General features: G+C 39.9%; 2 pseudogenes; both read right to left on the bottom strand.

Annotated features, from left to right (window-relative positions):
- Positions 1–10,806: 10,806 nt before the first annotated feature.
- On the bottom strand, positions 10,807–15,656 carry LOC142441422 (large ribosomal subunit protein mL40-like; annotated as a pseudogene).
- A 2,168-nt stretch (positions 15,657–17,824) lies between these two features.
- LOC142442095 (small nucleolar RNA SNORA57) lies at positions 17,825–18,001 on the bottom strand (annotated as a pseudogene).
- Positions 18,002–21,145: the final 3,144 nt, after the last annotated feature.

Raw genomic sequence — 21,145 nt, 5'->3', positions numbered from 1 at the left:
GCTCTGGCTCTCTGCAAGGAGCCCGCCTCCTCCAACGGCAGGTACAAAATGGTTTTCTTTGGGGCAGAAGGTCTAGGACATGGAACTGATTAGGTGAGACTGTTTTCAAGCAAGAGGAACTGGATGCATGTGGTAGGGCCAACCCCACTGAGTCAGGGTAGACAGTCCTGACTTAGAAACCAGGAAAGAGCACTGAGTATGGGGCAGCAAAACCAGCCAGGGAACCAAGGATTGGGAAACTTCCAACTTTTCTGCCAGGGGTGGCTTGAGAGGTGCTAGTAAGTGATAAAGAAGGGATGGGCATGTGTGGGCTCCAGGGCATCTTGCTTCCTTTAGAGATCATCACTGCACACCCAAAGGGGCAGTGACGGACAGGTAGGTACTCCTCCCAGTACAAAATGACTGTCTTTGGCTACCCATTCACTATGTGAGCTAGTTTAGGGGTTGGTATAAGATATATATGTTTTAATATCTTTAATAAAGGCACACCTCTGCTGTGCCTTTCATGTACAAACACAATCCCCTTTCCTACTAGGCTTTGAGATTTATTACTCTCATTGCTTTTTCTCAACAGAACATGCATCTCCCTCAGACATTTCCCACTTCCATCTTTTTGGAACAAAGTGTGGAAACAGGGCAGGGACAGGGACCTTGTGTCCTTAATTGTTAATTCAGTGGTGAAGTGTCATTGGCAAATGGGGTATAGTTTACTGGTTTGTGATTAATCTGGCCAAGAAAACTCAGTTTGGAAAATTTAAGTCAACGTTTAATTGTTGTTATCTGTTTTTACAAATTGAAAGCCACTGGTTTAGTTCTGCCTTTGGTTCTCATGATCTTTCTGATGACAACAAAGTGTCCCCAAAGTGAAAATGAAGCTGATAGTTGTGGCCCTTGCCTTTCGCTTTTGGTCAATCTCCCTTTGATTCCACATGTGGTCTTCCTACCCTGAAATTTTCTTTTAGCATCAGCAGCTATTGATTCTGGGATGCAAATTGCTAGTGAATGCTTCTGAGGGGGTTAAAAGAAAGAATATAAAAGGGGGATGCGAAATTGATGCTAGAGTATTTGTATTTAAAGCCAAGCTCTGGTACTTGTTACATATATGGACTCGAGCAATTTAGTTAACTTGCCTGTGTTTCAGTAAAATGGATCTCATGCTTTCCTGCTTAGAGTTGTTTCAAAGTTCAATAAAGCATTTCAGGTTATTGTATGTCATATAAAAATCACATCATAAATGTTTGTTGTTATTATTTTTCCATCGAAAAGATACTAGTTAGGCTGAAAGACTCAAGTTTTAAAGTTCAACCACACCCTGAAAGTTTAAGCCTAGTCAATATTCTTACTTATGATTCAGTAAAAATATTTTAAATAGTGCATTTCAGAATTTAAAAGACCTTTTTTTGTGTGAACCAGCTAAGGATCCTCCTGGTCCCATCTTGTCTAATTTTCAGAACCAACCTCCTGCCTCCCCTACCTCTAAGCCAGTAACCCACTGAGTGGACCGTGATTGATAGAGACCCTCTGTGATGGAGTCGATTTGCCCCATCGGGTTTCGAAGGCTGTCATCATTAAGGAAACAAGGGCCACTCTTTCTCCGGCAGAGAGGCTGGTCTGTTCCCACAGCTGACATTTTGGCGAGCAGCCGAATGCTTAATTGCTGCTGTTTTCAGGGTTTCTTAAACAATCTTACTATTTGAGTAAATTATCCTTAGTATATGGATGAAAAAAAAAAAGGGTCTTTCTAGAGATTATACATCTTGTCCAAGGCTACTCAGATCAACAGAGAACTGGATAGGATTCCTAACCATAGTTTGGGATACACGTCTTATGAACAACTAACCTACAGTAGTAACATTGAAGGAAAGATCATGTTTGCTGGGCCACAGAAAGAAAGGTGGCATTGAACATTATAAATCCTAGAGAATGATTTTCTCAACACCTTGGGTTTCTAAGAGTTGAGGGGGAGGTACTTAGGATGCCAAGAACAGGACCATTTTGGAATTGTAACTAGGGTTCTGATGCTATCTACATGCTGTGTCCATCACTTGCCTGTCAATGTGCTTGTCAAATGGATCTGGGCTCAAAACAGAGGAGACCAGAATGATGCTTACATGCCTTCTATCAACTATATATACCAAGACACTCAACTGTGTAGATCATAAGAAATTATTGATAGTATTGAGAAGAATAAGAATTCCAACACTTCATTATACTCATGTGGACCTGTACATGGGTCAAGAGGCAGTCATTTAACCAGAAGATGAAACTACTGTGAGGATCAACATTAGGAAAGCTGTGCTTCAAGATGACATCCTGTTACCATACTTGTTCAATCTGTAGTCTGAGAGGATTACATAAGAAACTGGGCTAGATGAAGAATAGGGCACCAGTATTGGAAGAAGATTTATTAACGATTTGTAATATGAAGAGGACACAACCTTGCTTGTTGAGAGCAAGGAGGATACCAAGCACTTGATGAAAATCAAGGACAGAGCCTTAGGTATGCATTGCAATTCAGTATAAAGAAAACCAAGATCATGGAAGTGGCAATCTAGAAATCAGATTACAAATTGTAGGGGACAAATCTGTTGCACAAACTCTCTTTAAAGTGTTGAAGAACAAACAAGGATGTCCCATTGAGGACTAAGGTGGGTCTGATCCAAGTCATGGTGAGACCCACAACCTCCTTATGCCTGTGAAGTTGGAAATTGGACAAGGAAGACTGAAGAGGAATCCATGCATTTGAATTAGGGTACTGATGAAGAATATTGAAAATACCATGGGCTGCCAGACAGAACAAACAGGAACACAGCCAGAATGTTCCTTGGAAGTGAAGATGGTGAGACTGTGCATCATAAATTCTGGACATATTTTCAGAAGAGACCAGACCTTGTAGAAGGACATCATGCTTGGTGTAAGACTTAATAGAGTTTGCTAAGAACCCAAGTTCCTGCATGTTTGCCACGGAGCACACCCTATAAAGTTCTGCTCCAGGGGTGGTCCTGTTCTGTACAAACAGGAAAGAATGGGCCTTTGTCAAAAACCAGTGAACCAAGGACATTGACAACCACAAAGAAATCAGCGAACCAGAACAAAGACTGAAAATGATTCCTGGAACTTTCCTGATGCAAATCAATTAAGAAGACTTCAGCATGTATTTTCCACCTCAGAGGGGCCAAGCCCATTCCCCATTCTGTACAGTGTATAAAAGCACTAGTCCCAGAGCTCACGGCTGATGCATGTTGATGCACTGTTTTGCCTTGCTCCATCTGCACACAGGCAAGAAATAACCTTTGCTGTTTGTAACCCACCTAGTCTTGTGATTGAATTGAGTCTTCTCTCAACCTTACACTTAGTAGAGTGGAAGGGCAGCAAAAAACAATCCTTGATGACATGAATGGGCACAATGGCTGCAACACGGGGCTAGCCCGACAAGGATGGTGCAAGACTAGGCAGAGTTTCATTCCTCTGTGAACAGTGTCACTATGAATCAGAACAGAACTGACAGCACTTAGCAACAACAACTACGTGCTGTGGCATTCCAACTCATCTTTCCATGGAAGACCTCCATAGACTGGTGGTGTGGAATCAAGTGTAATGCCACTGGAGAGATGAAAAGAATGAATAAATAATGCAAAATATGAGGAATAATCATTTAACTGGACATATATCATTTATTTACAGACAGGCATTATTTAAAGACATACTTTAAAAGTACTACTCAAATATGGTTTTTATTGTACTAAATATATGACACAATATTTGTCCATTTGGCATTTTCCATGAGTACAATTCAGTGAAGATGGCCATTCATCATCAATATCTGTCGCCGATTTTCCCATCATGATAAACCGAAACTCAAACCAAACCCACTGCTCTACCGTCAAGAGTCAAGGCTGGACTCTTACCTAACCTGTATGGGGTTTTTCTAAGACTGCGAATCTCTACTGAATTAGTGAACCTCTCAAGAAAGGAGTGACTAACAGGTTTGAACCACTGACCTGGTGGTTAACAGCCAATGCCTAACCCACAATGCCACCAGGACTCTTTATGGAAATGCCCTGGTTCCTAGAACTTAATCTCCATTTCATCTTTGCGAAATACATTCCTTGTTTATTTGTTTATTCCTTATTTATTTTAGCACTTTCCTTATTTATTTTAGCATTTTCCTTATTACAAATGTAAAATTTTTCTTTTAAACCCATTTAAATTTTTATACATTTGATCTGAAATTCCAGCTTAGCTTCAGGATATTAACAATCTAGGTATATTCTCTAAAAATGAGGCAGTACTTCCTATCATTTGCTTTGGATTCTTTATTATGGGCAAGAGCTTGTGCCCCATCTTTCCCTGCTTTGAGAAAATGGAATGGCAAATACAGGATGATATCTAGGCCAGAAATTAGTAGTCATTCAGCCACAATATTTTGTAGCTCATATTCTTCCCCTGACACATCAGATGAACTGGGGCAAAACCTGAAGTTGTCTTTATGACTACTTACATCTCCCAATTTTTGTTGGGTTGGTTCTGGTAATTAATTCATTTTATGTTAATATATTCCTCTGATTTTCAAATTGTTTGTTTCCTAAATAGTTGACTCAGTAAATGATTCCTACCCTGAAGATCCTAGACTCTCCTCTCACATATATTCTAAAATAGTAAAACGTGTATTTTATTGGTAGCATGTTTAAAGATGCAGAAATTGTATACACAAAAATGTTAAGTAAATTGTTATCAATTTAATAGTTGTGTTAGCATTGGCTCCAAATCTCAGGAGAAAAATCAAATTCCAATTCTCACTTCCCTGACAATAGATTCATCAAATAAATGCAATCTCAATTTTGGTTCTCTCTCTCTTCTGTTCTCCCCCACAAAGCTCACAGTTTTATTGGCATACAATTCACATATCATCTGTTTTCTGTACTGATGTCACCTGCACACGTAATATTTCTTCATGTGGCACAGTGGTTATGTGTTGGGTTGCTAACTACAAGGTCAGCAGTTCAAAACTAGTCTGAAACCACCAGCCACTCGGAGGGAGACTGTTGGGGCTTTCTACGCCAGTCAAGAGTTACAGTCTTAGCACCAGGGGCAGTTTCCCCCTGCCCTACAGGGTCGTTACCAGTCACTATCAGTTGGCATTGACTTGATGCCAATGAACTTAATTTTGGGTTTTGGAGACAGAGCAACTTAAAAGGCACAGTCTTCGGGAGTGTCAAGTCAGCCAATACTTCATATGCCAGTCTCAAACTTGGAATCCCCATGACTCATCACTTCTGGTGTGCTGGCTACAAATTTTCGGTGTACCCACTACCATCTCATGGTTCTAGCCATAACTATAGGGGTCCCCAGAGCTCTCAGGTCCTTATAACCTGCACGGCTCTCAATTCTTCATCAGGTTTGATAATTTCTTAGACTAATTCATAGAACAATGGAAAGCATTATAGTTATGATTTCAGTTTTTTTGTAGTGAAAGGGATAAAAATGAAGAGTAACACAGTGTGAAGACTGGGAAGCTTCCTGATGTAGGGCTTCAATATCATCCAAAGGATGTGTTACTTTCCATAGATTGGAGCTCTGGTGGCATTGTTGGGTAAGCTGTGGACTGCTTAACCACAAGGTCAGAGGTTGAAACCCACCAGTGGTTCTGAGCGAGGAAGAGAGCCTTTCTGCTCCTATATTGATTTACTGCCCCAGGAAGTCTATGAATCAGAATCAACTGGAGAGCATATTGGGAGTTTTTTCTTTGACCTCTACACGTGCCAATGCCTTTTCCCAACCAATGGGGCTTCCCTATTCAGAGCTGTTATGGGGGGAGTGTCTCATTATGGAGGTCAAATTCTGCCCTTTCTCTCTTAATGTTGATAAATACCATGACATTGATTACACACGATTGATAACCTGAGATGAGTCTTTCTAATAAACAGTCTTCACCCACTATGAGACATAAGCTCTCAGTTATGGTCTGGGATCAAAGACACTTCAAGTTCTAAAGAAATCCCATCATATCCCACAGAAATCTGACTGATAGAAAAGTAGTAACAGTGACAACACTAGTCTGTCAGTTTGTGGCACTGTACAGTGGCTCATGTGATTCTAGTGATAGGGTACTACTCAACATGAGAAGGAATAGCTGCAAACCTCCATTAATTATTGGAATAAGGATTGTACAAATTATGATTCTAGGAAAATTGGAAGTTGCAAAAAAGGAAATTGAACTAAAAAGACCAATATCTTAGGCATTAGTGAAGTCAGATGGACTAGTATTGACTATTTTGAATCAGTCATATGGTGTACAATGCCAGCAAGTACAAATTGATGAGGAAGGGTGTGAATGGTAGGTTTATTGTGCCAACCTGGCTAATGAACACATGTGGGATTAAATGAGCGGTGGAGAGATAAATGGCTCGGTGAGCCTCACCTTTCTTGTCGCTTGCTCTTTGATGACCGGATCAGTGTGCGGCTGCCTTAGCTGGTTCTCTGCCTCAACTTGTGAGCTACACTATCTGTGTGATACCCAATTCGTGGACTGTGTTGCTGTAATTTGAGATTCCTTCAAGACCTGATTGGCCACGCTACTGGAGTATACACTGCTTGAGCTGGGGACTGTCCGATCCTGTCATCTGGCTGATTGTTGGTGACCTGCTTTGCTGCTTACTGCTTGTGGCCAGATTGCCTGAATTGCTCTATAGAGGACTCAGCTGTGTGCTACCTTGACTTGCACTGGGTGGCCTTCAAGACTTGAAGGACTGCCAGTGTATTAGCTGTCTTACGGAAGTGAGTTGCACCGAACTATTTGTACTGCTCTATAGACTAATTAGCTGTTTATTTCTTATGTTGTATCTATCTATCTTTATTTCTATCTCTCTATCTAGCTATCTATCTATAATTTTCAGAAGTGTCATGGTTTTGTTTCTCTAGAGAACCCTTTCTAACATAAAGGGTATCACATGCATTGTTAAAAAAATCAAGATCTATCTTGAATTACAACACTGCTAGTGTTGGATAGGATAATATCCACATGTTTACACAGAAGACTAGTAAATTAAGCAGTTATTCAAATTTATTCATCAATTACTAATGACAAAGTTGATGAAGTCAAAGATTTTTCACAAGTTTCTATAGTCTGAAACTCACCAAACATACAGTCAAGATGTATTGACAACTACTCATGATTTGAATGTAAAGTTGAAAGTACAAAAAGGATTGGTAGTTGGGAAATATGGCATTACAGATAGAAATGATGTGAGAGATCACATGATAGGATTTTGAAATGTTATCTATCTATTCATTGCTACAGTTTTTCAACAAAATAAATGGTGTCCATACACATAAACTATGCCAGATTGAATACACAGGGATAAGATTGATTACATCTGGGAAGAGACAATATACATGTTAAATATCATCACTGAGAGCAAGGTCCAGTTGCTGACCAGATCATCAATTGTTCATATGCAAGTTGAAGTTCAAGAAAATTAAAACAAGTCCACCAAGTGCAAAAAAAAACCCCAATGAGCATATCCCACCTGAATCCAGATATCATCTCAACAGTAGAGGTATTAAACACTAATGATAAAAAATAAGAGTTGTGTGATGTCATACACAAAGAAACAAAAAGGTCATTAAAAAGACAGAAAGAAAAGAAAGATCAAAATGAATGTCAGAAAAGACACTGAAACTTGCTTCAAACATGGAATCACTAAAGCAAACCGAAGAAATGATGATGTAATAGAGCTGAACAAGAGATTTTAAAGGGCAGCTTAAGAAAACACAGTAAAGTGTTATAATGTAATGAACAAAGACCTGGAGTTAGAAAAGCTACAGAGAAGAATATGTTAGCCATTTCTCAATGGAAAGAACCAAAGAAAAATTGAATCTTTAAATTAAAATATTTTACATGATACAATTTTAAAATCACTTATAAGTTTTAATATAATCCTCATGTATAATATAAAATTAAGTCCTTAATTTATAATATTGAATTCTATGGGGAAAATATATACAAAGACACTTTGTGTAATTATCATGCTACCCAAAATAAGGAGTTGATATTCATCCATTTCAATAGATAGCATATGATCAAGAAATAATCATTATGAAGGAAGAAGTCCAAGCTGCATTGAAGGCACTGCTGGAAAGCAAAGTTCCAGGAATCAACAGAATATTAATGAGCTACTCCAACAAATGGCTGCAATTTTGAAAGCGTTTACTCTTCTATCCAAGTGACTGGAAAACACCCACATTTTTGCACATTCCACAGAGATGATCAAACAAATGTGGCAATTATCAAACAATATGTTTACTATCAAGCCCAAGTAACAGTTACTGAGGATAATAAAAATGTCTGCAGGAGTACATCCACAGGAATTGTCAGAAATTGAAATTGGATTTAGAAGAGGACATAGAGCAATGGATATCATAGCTATTTTCAGACGAATCATGGCTGAAAGCAAAGAACACCAGAAATGTATTTACCTGTATTTTATTGGCTATACAAAGACATTTGATTGTGTATATCATAGATGCCCAGATTTACTTAGACTACGTCTCCCTTTTCAAAAAAAAAATTTACTCAGTTGCCTCTGGCAATTTAAAATCTTTGTTCTTTTTTTTTTTTTTTTCATGGTAGCATGCTCACCTCAGCCCCACCTGATTGTTCATGTGGAGAGAGAGATCTTTAATGCTAGCCCAGGCTTTTTATATTCTTTTTTTTTGAGACAGTGAGTGTGTGAGACAGTGAGTGAGTGAGTGAGACAGTGAGTGAGTGAGTGAGTGAGTGAGATAGTGAGTGAGTAAGTGAGACAGTGAGTGAGTCAGTGAGTGAGTGAGACAGTGAAAATCTGTTCTTATAGCCCATAAATCCAGTATAGGAATCTTCTTTTTCAGTCCCACCCAGTATCATTTCAGCTCCTTCCCCGAAAGGTCAATACCACCCACTTGGAATATATCAGTATAGATCATAGTGAATTGTGAGCAGCATTGCAAATAATGGGAATGCCATTACACTTATCTGTGCACATGCAGAGCCTGTATGGAGACCAAGAGGCAACTGTTCAAAAACACAAGGGCCCCAAATCACGCTCCAAAACAAGGGCTCCCAATGAAGCTCCAAAACAAGGGCTCACATACAGATTGAGTAAGTAAAACAATACAACCCCGGCACACATTGTCCTTAATTGTGAGCCCTTGGACAAAGCTGGTGCAAAAGATCTCTTGAACAAGTAAAGATACCACTTGTTGAAAAATAAAGATGGCACTTTGAAGAATGAGGTGTACCTGACCCATGCCATTTTTCAACCATTCCATATGCATGTGAAAGCCAGACAATGAGTAAGACAAGGCTCTCTGCTCCCCTCAAAGTTACAGCCTGGAGAACTCAAAGGGGGCAGGTTTTCTCTGTCCTATAGTGTTGTAATGATTCAGAATCAACTCGATGTCAGTGGGTTTTGGTTTGATCTTGGTTTATGGTTAATCTCACATTTTCTGAGCATCAAATTATGGGATTGCCCTTCTTCATCTCTCTCCAAATGTAACCAGTTTATTCTGCCAATTTATTATATTTTAGATCTACCTATTATTTCGGTCTTGTTTTATTTCCAAATTCATATTATGGCCACACCCACAATCTAGGTCCTCCAAGTATAGTTTCTAGTATTGTAAAACTTTGCGGTGTTCTATCTCTGACTTTTTCTCTCCTCTGTAAAGTGTACTCAACCAGCAGTCCTCAGATATATGACCATATTATCTCTGTTTTAAAACCTGTGCCATATTACCCAAAGAGTAAGTCCAAACACTTAGTAAGCACATAGGTGCTTCTACAAATTGACTTAGTATAGCGTCAATAAATTGCCTTAGTATAATGATGCATTTCTGGCAACTTATGATCCTCATTTTCATCTGCCCAGAATGTCAATCTCTTTATTATTCCCTCATTGTACTATTTTACTTATCTATTCATTCATTCCATCATCTACTTGTCTCTCTGTTCATCTACTTGTCCATTCATCCATCCAGTTATTCATTCAACTATTATTGCATGTCTGTCTAATAATTATACAATATAGACTAATACACAGTTTTTTATTAGCCTCAATAACTTTTTATACATTGTGGTATGAAATAATGAATAAACACTTGCTTAAATATTTTGATTTCAGGTAGAAAGAAGTTTTTTTTCTTTTTTCTTTTTTAAACAATTTATTAGGGGCTCATACAACTCTTATCACAGTCCATACATATACATACATCAATTGTATAAAGCACATCTGTACAGTCTTTGCCCTAATCATTTTCTTTTTCTTTCTCTTTTCTTTTTTACATTTTATTAGGGACTCATACCACTCTTATCACAATCCATACATATACATACATCAATTGTATAAAGCACACCCATACATTCCCTGCCCCAATCATTCTCAAAGCATTTGCTCTCCAATTAAGCCCTTTGCATCAGGTCCTCTTTTTTTTCCCCCTCCCTCCCCGCTCCCCCCTCCCTCATGTGCCCTTGGTAATTTATACATCGTTATTTTGTCATATCTTGCCCTATTCGGTAAAGCTGTTTATGAGGATGGAAGGTGACAAAAGTTGTTTTTTGCAGCTATATTATATCGAGAGGCCAAAGGTCTTTCTAAAGAGATGAGAAGAGATTGAGCAGAGATCTGCATTAAGTGCTAGCAAATCTAACACTTCATTTTTTTTTTTCTTCCCGGAGTAAAGTTGAGTTTATTAACAGCCTGCTACTTTCCTGGAAAAGTCAGCTTGAGTCCTGGTCCTCAAGCTCTCAAGGTCAGTAGGTTCTGCAGCTCACCGCTTGAACTTCACCTGTGTGATACCTTGGTGATGTCATTGTCCCTGCCCTCAGGGGGCTGATAGGTAGGGACTGGGAGTGTATGGTATGGCGCTTCCCTCTCAAAGGGGAGCAGATTGGGGTCCAGCTTGATGGCCTGGGAGTGGAGCTCTGGGGAGGTGAGGCGCAGCTCCTGCAGCGCCTCCTGCTGGGCCTCCAGCAGGGCCCCCTTGTTGCCCTGCTCTATTTCATGCTCTTGCTGCTTGTACGGGGACCATTCTTGAAAAGCTGTGCCCAGTGATCAGCTTCCTTTTCAGAGAGCTGTACCTGGGCTGGATGTCTGGCTTTATCTAACAACTTCACAGGGGTGATGAAATCTTCTATGGGAATTAGCTCCTGGCTCGCTTTCTCCAGGCGTCGGATCTTCTTCTTTAAATGGTCCTTTGCTGTTTGGTCTTTTTGGGGGTCAAACTTCTTCTTCTTCTGAAGAGGTTCAGCTCAGCTCCTAGAGAGCAGAGCATAGGCCCAGGCCCAGGGACCACTGCAGCCATGGTCCCTCCAGCCGCTGGCGGGCGAGTGTTCTTGGGCGTTCAGACCCACGGTGCGACTGCAGACGTCCGGTCTAAGAGCTGCTGGTTTTCTTGGGCTGTACTCCTTAGCCCCAGTGTCAGGGTTACTCTCCCATAAATATTTCCAGAGACATCCCGGAAAGATACGTACGCCTCAGTGTTCCTAAAGGGGTCTCATAAATGTTTTGGCCAAGTTAATCCAGCTTCTTGAAGCTTGTCGAAAAGATGATTTAAGGTTATGGTTCTTTGTATTCACTGATCTTAGGATGTCTTACAAAAGCTTATGATAAGAATGTGGATGGTTGCTTGTACTAAAATCCCCCCCCGCACTCCCAGGGGACTCATTAAGAGGCCTGCTCTCGGGTTATATCCTGACACCTCCAGCTCAATCTGATTAACTGCAGCAAGATTGTTACAGATGCAGGAAACAGCTGCAAAATGACATACTTTGCCCGGAAACTTGTTCCATGGCCTTTAGCCAAACTTGCTATCTCATCCGAATGCACACTGTTATGCTACAGCATCTCTCTCAAGTGCATCCGAAACACATCATGGCAGTTTTTCAGCATGACTCAGGATTTAACCCAAGTATTGAACTTTCCTAACATCACAGAACATATGGCTCAGTTATGACACTGAAACAGCTTCCTTTGTAAACTGGATGGCTTATAAAACATGGAGGGACCACTTGATCATTCCTGGGGTGTCATGCACATTTCATATCTTTGAGTCATCATCCTGCCTAGCATATATGTCAACATTTATGTGAAATAGATGCAATCTCAGTTTCCTAGGCACTACCTTCCCCCTCAAATAGACATTATTGATTCTGAAAAATAGAAGCAACAAGAAAGTGATATGTTGCATGTTGTACTGAGCTGCATGGTTTTTGCTTGTGTTTTCTTGTTGGGACAAGTTGATTTGTGGGTGAGAACTATTATGATGTATTAGAGAAAGGCTTCTCTCTCAGAAATCAAGAGAGTAGGACTCTGCTTCCATCTTTGACTTGAATTTAGTCAGTAACTTGGATTAGTCCCTTTACTTTTTGTGGGGGAAATCTACTAGCTCTCCAGAGAATGGAGAGGAGGTGAACTTAGAGTTTCTGAGATGGTCTTTTCAGCTATAGTATTCTTCAGTGCCAATCACTTTTAGAACGAGATAGATGTTGTTTGTAGGTGCCAACCCACGGTGACCCCATGCACAAAAGAACAACACTCTGCATGGCCCTGCACCTTCACAATCACTGCATTGTGTGAGTGCTTTGTTGGTCTCTGTGTTAATCCACCTCATGGAGGATCTTTCTCCCTTGCACTGATCCTCCATTGACCAAGCTTGCTATCCTCCAGGAACTTGACTTTTCCCTAGCAAAGTGTGTAAGGAAAAGTCTTACTGTTCTTGCTGTTAAGAGGCATTTTGGCTATACTTCTTTTTCTAATTATTATTATTTTTCTTTTTTAACCCTAACCGTAACCCTTGGCTGTACTTCTTGCAACACAAATTAGCCCTTTCTTCTGGTAGCTCAAGGTACATGTATATTTAATATTTTCACCACTAACTTAATTCAAAGGCATCAATACTTTGATTTTTCCATGTTAATTGTCTGACTTCCACATGCCTGTGCAAAGATGGAAAACACCATGGTTTGGGTCAGGTGCGCCTTAGACCTCAGAGTGACATCTTTGTTTTTAACCATTTTGAGGAGGTCTTTTGGCTGCAAAAGTTCCTAGTGTAAGTTGTCATTTGATTTGTTGACTGCTGCTTCCATGGACATTGATTACATATTCAAGTAAAACGAAATCCTTGACAACGTTAATAGTTTCCCATTTATCATGATCTTGCTCATTGATCCAATAGCTAGGGTAAGTTGATTAACTATTTAGTCTAAATGGACTAAGTCTTTTTTTGTTTGTGTGTGTGTGTAAGAAAGAGATTTATATACAAGAGCAATTGAACATTGAGAAAACAGCCCAGTCCAGATCAAGTCCCTAAGTCCGATATTAGCCCATATTTCCGATATCAATCTATAAAGTCCTCTTCCGACTCATGAAACACATACAGTGATGCCAATTGCAGAAGATCACAGGCCAGTGAGTGGAAAGTGTTTGGATCCAGTGTCATTGGAAACATCTCAGCACTGGCAGGGGTCTCTCTGTGGCTTCTCTGGTTTCCGAGGTCTGGTTGCATCCATGTGGCTTGTCTTCTGCAATGTCTCCCAGGGAGTCCCAGAGAGAGAGAGAGGTGTCTTCTAGCTCCAAGGAGGCAGTACCAGGTTTCCCAGAATTCTCAGGAGACTGGACTAAGTCTTTTGAGAAAATTGCAATGATAGTTTGATTAGGACTCAATGATCCAAGTGAAGGAAGAATTTATATGCACCACAAGTAACTTTTAAGGCTAGAAATTCCAATACATGCAAACAATTATGTGAACAAAAGGGAAATAACATTTTGGAGTGTCTAACAAATTATCAAGTGTGAACTTTGCTGTTCTCTCAGAACTGGAAACAATGATCTATAGCTGGCAACAAAAGGCCAAAGAGAATATCTATGTTTTAAGAAGACTACTTAATGAGTCCTACAAGGGCCCGTCCTCTTTAAACCTTATTAATAGATGATCACAAAACTACTTCTTTACTTCAAATATCCCTCATCCCATCCACTAGTCTAGGAGTCCTGGTGGTATAGTGCTTACCTGCTGGGCTGCTAACAGCAAGCTCAGCAATTCAAAACCAGCCGCCACTCAGCAGGAGAAATATGAGTCTTTCTACTCTTCTTCAGAATTACAATCTCAGAAACACACAGGGGGAAGTTCTGCCTTGTTCTATAGGGTCCCTGTGAGTTAAAAAGGACTTGATGGTAGGGAGTGAATCTACAAGTCTATATAAGCGGAAGAATCAAGAAATTTGAGGATGAGTGGAGTCTCAGCAGAGAGATCTGTGTCTTTTTCCTTTCTACCACAAAGATACTAGATTAGTGCTTGTCGCTGTGATTCAAGGGATCCAAAAGAAGCACCCCTAGAGACCAGAGGAGTGAGCCGCAATGGGGATTTGGTAAATTGCTGCACTGCCCCACGTGTCTAATCCAGCACGGGGAAAGGGGCACTAGAGAAACAGGGCAGAATCTAGGGAGGGAACGGGAATTGAAAAAGTATATTGAACTTCTAGTGCTTTTCATGTAGACTTGACTAGGCAAGGTAATTCCAGAAGCAAGTGATTGTGGGTTGGATTATTGTGGAAGGGAACTGATGGGGGTTTAAAATACAAAGCTGAAAGAGATATTTCTAGGTAGAAATATGCTGTTAGAAGCCCCTGGAAGGATCCTGTAAAGAAGCTACATACTTGATTATTCAAACCTAATCTCACAGCCACCAAGTCCTTCCTGATTTATGGTGAACTGACCACAAGAGATTAAATAGAGAGCATCTCACTGGGTGAATCATGGCAACAAGGGAGAAATAGCAAAATTTTGCTAACTGATGTGCATTTTTCCTTTCTACTCTTAGACTGTCAAAGGAGAAAGGGCTCCAAAAAGGGGGGGAGAAGGTGTTCAAGAGCAGAGGCTCAAGTAGGAAGTGATGACATTGGACTGAATTTTTGATACCTGAAAGTGGTTGAAATACTATGGAAACTGACAGAGATTTCCTGAAAGGTCAGGAAATGGAGACTTGGAAAATGAAAGTAGCACTAGAAACAGAGAAGTCAATTTCATTTTTAGGTCTCATTGAATCCAGAAATGCCAAATAACGGGCTATTCCAATGCCTTGATACAGAATCTGAAGTGTAAGGAGTGGAACTTTGCTGAAGATGAATAGAGATGTGACCACTTCCAGATTAGCTCACAGAATTTGCGAAAATTCCTGAATTTTCAACTTCAGTTGAAAACGTGGATTCTGGTCTTATATTCTACATTATCTACAGAAAATATATGCATATCTTTTCATTGAAAGGCAATTCCCTATGAATATTTTCACATGTCTACATAGGTTTTTAAAGAAATAATAATCATGATCTGAAAGAGAAATATGTGCAACATATCTCCACAAACCTTTACTTACATTCCAGGATAGAAATTGTTCCCCCTATTCTTCTGAGAAAATGTGGTTAATACTACAGAGTAAAGAGCTCTCTCTCACTCTCACTCTCTGTTTTTCTAGATCTGTCTCAGTCATTGTCTCTGTTTCTTTATGTCTCTCTTTTGGAGGCAAATTCTACGTGAGCAATTAATCCTCATCTTGCTGTTCAATGGGGAACTTGAGCTACAATGCCCTTTGGGTAATAATCTCTTCTGACTTCTACATCTCATGCTTTCTGTCATAATATTTCATGTTATCATATTCATGTTGACCAATGTATCACATCAAGGGACTTCAACATGTCTGGGATGATTCTGTTTTCTTTTCAATTGTTTTATTAGGGGTTCATACAACTCCCATCACATTCCATGCAACATCAATTGTGTAAAGCACATCTGTACATTCATTGCCCTCATCATTCTCAAAACATTTGCTCTCCACCCAAGCCCCTGACATCAGCTCCTCATTTTTCTCCTCCCTCCTCACTAACCCCTCCCCTCATGAACCCTTGATAATTTACAAATTATTATTTCATCATATTTTGCACTGTACGATGTCTCCCTTCACCCACTTTTCTGTTGTCCACCCCCCAGGGAGAAGGTTATATGTAGATCCTTGTAATCAGTACCCTCTTTCCACTGCTCCTCCCCCTCCACCTTCACAGTATTGTCACTCACACCACTGATCCTGAAGGAATTATCCACCCTGGATTTGCTGTGTTTCCAGTTCTTATCTGTACCAGTATACATCCTCTGATCTAGCCAGATTTGTAAGGTAGAATTAGGATCATGATAGTGGTGGGGTAGGAAACATTTAAGAACTAGAGGAAAGTTGTATGTTTCATTGTTACTACATCACACCATGACTGGCTCATCTCCTCCCCAAGAACCTTCTGTAAGGGGATGTCCAGTGGCCTACAAATGGGCTTTGGGTCTCCACTTCACACTTCCCTCCTTTTTCACAATGATATTATTTTTTGTTCTGATGATGCCTGATACTTGATGCCTTCAACACTCGTGATCACACAGGCTGGTGTGTTCTTCCATGTGGGCTTTGTTTCTTCTGAACTAGATGGCCGCTTGTTTACCTTCAAGCCTTTAAGACTCCAGACACTATATCTTTTGATAGCTGGGCACCATTAGCTGTCTTCCCCACATTTGCTTATGCACTCGCTTTGTCTTCAGCAATTGTGTTGGGAATGTGAACATCATAGAATGCCAGTTTAATAGAACAAAATATTTTTGCATTGAGGGAGTACTTGAATGGAGGCCCAATGTCCACCTGCTACCTTAATACTAAACCTATAAATATATGCACATAAATTTATTGCACATCCTCATATATAAATATATTTACATATGCACATGCTTTTATTTAGACCTCTATAAATGCCCTTTGCTTCCTAGCTTTTTCCTCTGTTTCCTTTGACTTTCCTCTTGTCCCACTCATGCTCAGTCTTCATTTGGGTTTCAGTAATTCCTCTTGGTTACATTACCGTTACTCATGCCCTTCCAGGCCTCCTATACCCTCCTCACCACAGATTTGAATCACTTGTTTTTCCCTTGTCCCCGGGTTTGTTAACACCACTACCTTTTCTCCCACCTGCCCCTCTTCCATATCTCCCCAGAACTATTGGTCCCGTTGCTTTTCCTCTAATTCCATTCTTCTAATTTCATTTTTTCACAAACATTTTGAAGTCCCCATCATATGCAACTGCACGACCAATTTTAAGCCCAGAAATGATGAGTACATGGCATTTTACATTTTATTTTTAGTATGATATTATTATTATTTTATACACATTACACTAGAGATCCAGATAATCTGCTTGTAGAATAAAATTATTTGGTTTTGTCTTTCTCAGGTTAATTTGATCTTAATTTACTTGAACATCAGTGCTATTTAAAAATACACTGGGAACAACTCTTATTGATAAAGAAACTCTCTATTAGGTACATATAGTAGGTTTCAGAGTTAGTGAATAAACTAGAGGCACATTTAAAATTTTGACTCAAATGTATCTATCTACAAGGGCCAGCAGAACCAAAATAATTTTTAAAGATATTTTTATTGGGGACTCTTACAGCTCTTATAACAATGCATACATTGCTTGTATCAAGCATATTTGTACATATGTTGCTATCATTATTTTCTAAATATTTATATTTGATTTGAGTCCTTGGTATCAGCTCCTCTTTTTGACCCTTTCTCCCTTCCTCGTGACCCCTTGATAAATTATAAATTGTTATGAATTTCATGTTATACCGACCACTGTCTTCCCTCCCCCAGAGTTTCTTTCCCCCTCCTCTCCCAACCTTCCTGATATTGCTACTTCTATCTCTGTTCCTGAGGCTTTTATCTGACTTGGATTCCATGTGTTCTGAGCTCTTTTTTCTTTCCTTGTCCCAGTGCTTGAGGATCGAACCAGCGGATGGGCAGCTGCTGGCATCGAAGACATGATGCTGAGGGGACTGGAATCCACTCCCTCTGCCTCCATACATAATGGGGACCAGAATGTTCTGAGCTCTTCTGTACCTGTGTACATGTTCTGTCCTATCCTGCAGTGAAAGGCAGGGTTGGGGTCATGATAGTGAGGGGGGGGGGGGTGAGGAAACTTCAAGGAATCAAAGGAATATTGTGTGTTTCATAGGTTTTATACCTCACCCTGGTTGAATCATCTCTTCCTTGGGATCCTTCTGTGAGTTTATGCCTCATTGTCTACAGATAGGTTTTGGGTCTATGCTCTGACCCCCCTCATTCTCAGCAACAAGTTTTTGTTTGTTTGTTTTGGCGGGTCTTCTGATACCTGTTACCTGATAACATCAACACCTCATGATCGCACAGGCTGGTGTGTTTTTCCCATGTGGGTTTGTTGCTTCTCTGCTAGATGGCCACTTGTTTAACTTCGAGCCTTCAAGACCTTAGGCACTTTATCTTTTGATAGCTGGGCACCATTAGCTTTCTTCACCACATTTGCTTATGCAAAAATGATTTTTTTTAAATGAAGGTTTGGTAAGATTCCCAAGAACAATCTTGACTGAATGTATTGGGCCAAGGACCATACCTCTTCATCTCCTTTGAAGTCCAGCATGTAAAGTTGGGGTGTGTAAGGAATAAGTGAAGAGAGGTGATTGTGAGTGCAAAATGTTGTAGCTCCACTGGATTTGTCCACCTGCTATGTTTCAGAAGTTGAGATTATCAGATGAAATATTCTATCGTTCATAGAATGGAGAAAGAAGTGACATCACAAGTGAGTACAGATAGTGATCACATTGTGGTTCAGTCGACAAACACGAGTTTCTACCGTGTGTGTTGCTGTGCTAAACAATGAAGTCTCAAAGATGACCAAGTCACAATGTAAGGCTGTGTGAGATTGGGAAGGGTTTAAAATCAGAACAGAAATGTTTTAAATATTAAGTTATAAACTCAAGGATTTAAGGAGCAAAGATACAGAGAAAGGAAATAGTACGGTGTCTAAGGAAGAAGTTCAGTAATTCTAGAGCAGCCATTTACAACCTTGGCTTCCCAGTAGTTACTCTGGAGAACTTTAAATACAGATAAACAAAGAAAGAAAGAAAGAAGGAAGTCTACGTCCAGGTTCCATGCAGACTAATGAAATCCAAACCTCTGGAGATACGGCACAGGCACTGGTAATTTTTTAAAACTTCCTAGATTATTGTAGTTGTTCAAATGGGTGATCGTGTATGAAGTGGGATTTTCTAAGAGATTGTGTAGCTTCCCCATCGAAGAGCCTCGTTAATAACATCTATCTGGACTAACTTTTAGGGCGGTTATAGAGACACAATATAGAGGTAGTTGAAAATGATTTTTAAACCATACATTTTATCAAAATGCACAATGATATTACTTCTCCCTCCAGACAAAGCTTTTTGAGCATTGAGATTTTGGGTGGTTAATCTTTTTAGCTCCCCAGTCCTAGCATGGAATCTGTCACACAAGAGATGCCCACTCTATGTTTTCCAAATGAATGAATGAACAAATCAACAATGCAGATAAATACATTTTGAACTAAGATATAGCACTGCAACAGAAAAAATTGATTAAAGAGAGTATATGCTTATGGTTTATATTTTCAAAGAGTTTATAAGGGGCATTTGAGCTGATTCAAGTTAAATTGATTTACGGCAACTTTCAAACAAGATGTGACTGAACCTTGAAAATATGTACAGAAACATGTCCTTGACTTTGAGTGTTCCAGTTGAAAACACGGTTTGGTGCAAAGACAATGTAAACAATAAGAGATTTCCAGAAAAAAAAAAGAGTCAATATTTGAAGTCAGAGTCCAGTGGACTTCTTGGAAAGTAACCCCATTTTCTTTGGAGCCTCTCACTTTAATTTTTAAAATGGCATGACTTTGAACAAAATCAGATGTGCGTATTTAACGTGACTTACAAGCTGTAAATCTAAGTGAAACTGTTGCTTGCTTAGGCTATGGGTGTGGCAAGGCAAATGATAATGCACTTTCACTTTGTCTTTTTTCAATTTTAAAGCATTGCTAATAAGAGTCTGATGTTCCATGGAAGAAAAACCTAATCTAGAGATGATTAGGGCCCATTTCAAGGTGGGTTGAAACCGAAATGAATGGGAGTTAATATATTGTTCATTAGCCTTGCTTATACTTCATCATTTCTTGTTGTTAAATTTATAACAGCCATCTAACCTAGTTCTGTGCTTTCAAACACCAGCTGCTCGGAGAGAGAGACAAGGATGTCTGCTCTCATAAAGATTTATAGCATTGGAAGCAACACATGGGATGGGTATAAGTATAAATCCACTCGGGGGTAGGGAGGTTTTACCTAGTTCCTGCGTCTTCATTTGCTTCCACAACAATGGGTCTAAAATGGTAAACCTAATAACATCACTAACCTGCTTAATAAAGCTTCATGGTGCTCCACTGCCATGAATTTAATGCCAAAGATGTACGCATGGTCTATAAGGCACCAAACTCTATTGACTCTTCTAGTTTCTTTATCTACCTTTCTGAATTCCAGAAAACTGCCCACTGTCCGATGGATATTCTGGGCTCTTCTAGGCCTCCATTCAGTCGGTCTCACTCTTTTCTAGGTCATGGAGCACTGGTGATGTAGCAGTTGTGCGTTGGACTGTGATCTGCATAGCTGGCAGTTCAAAACCACCCGCAGCTCTGTAAGAGAAAGACTGGGCTTTTTACTCCCATAAACAATCTTGGAAACCCCCAGGTTGAGCAGGGGGAGGGGGAAGGGGGTATCACTATGCATCAAATTGACTCAATGGCAATGAGTTTTTAATTATTTAATTTTAATTTCCTATGCCTGTAATACACCAACCTTCCTTTTAAACTGTTGAAATTCCATTCCGCCTTCAAGGACAGGTTAACATTTAAACGTTTGTCAAGTATACTTGACCTTCGCAGCTGCGCTTTCCCAGTACTTTGGTCACACTCTCCATTGGATGCTTATGTAGCACTGAAGTGAGGAGTCTTGGTAACAGAAAGTCGGAGGTTTGAACTCAACAGCTGCTCCACAGAAGAACTATGAGGCTACCTGCTCCCGTGAAGATTTACAGTCTGGGAAACTCTCCATCAGGTCACCGTGAGTCAGAATAGAGTCAATGGGAGAGGATTTCAACGTACGCTTGTCTTCCCCAGACACCCATGAGTTGTATCAAAGGCAGGAAGTCTGATGTGTCTTGTTATCCCGAGTTCTTATCAGGGCGCCAG

Source organism: Tenrec ecaudatus, chromosome 2 (assembly GCF_050624435.1).
Source record: "Tenrec ecaudatus isolate mTenEca1 chromosome 2, mTenEca1.hap1, whole genome shotgun sequence".
NCBI classification, from domain to species: Eukaryota; Metazoa; Chordata; class Mammalia; order Afrosoricida; family Tenrecidae; genus Tenrec; species Tenrec ecaudatus.
The sequence above is the reverse complement of the archived record's forward strand: the minus strand, read 5'-3'. Positions and strand labels throughout refer to the sequence as shown.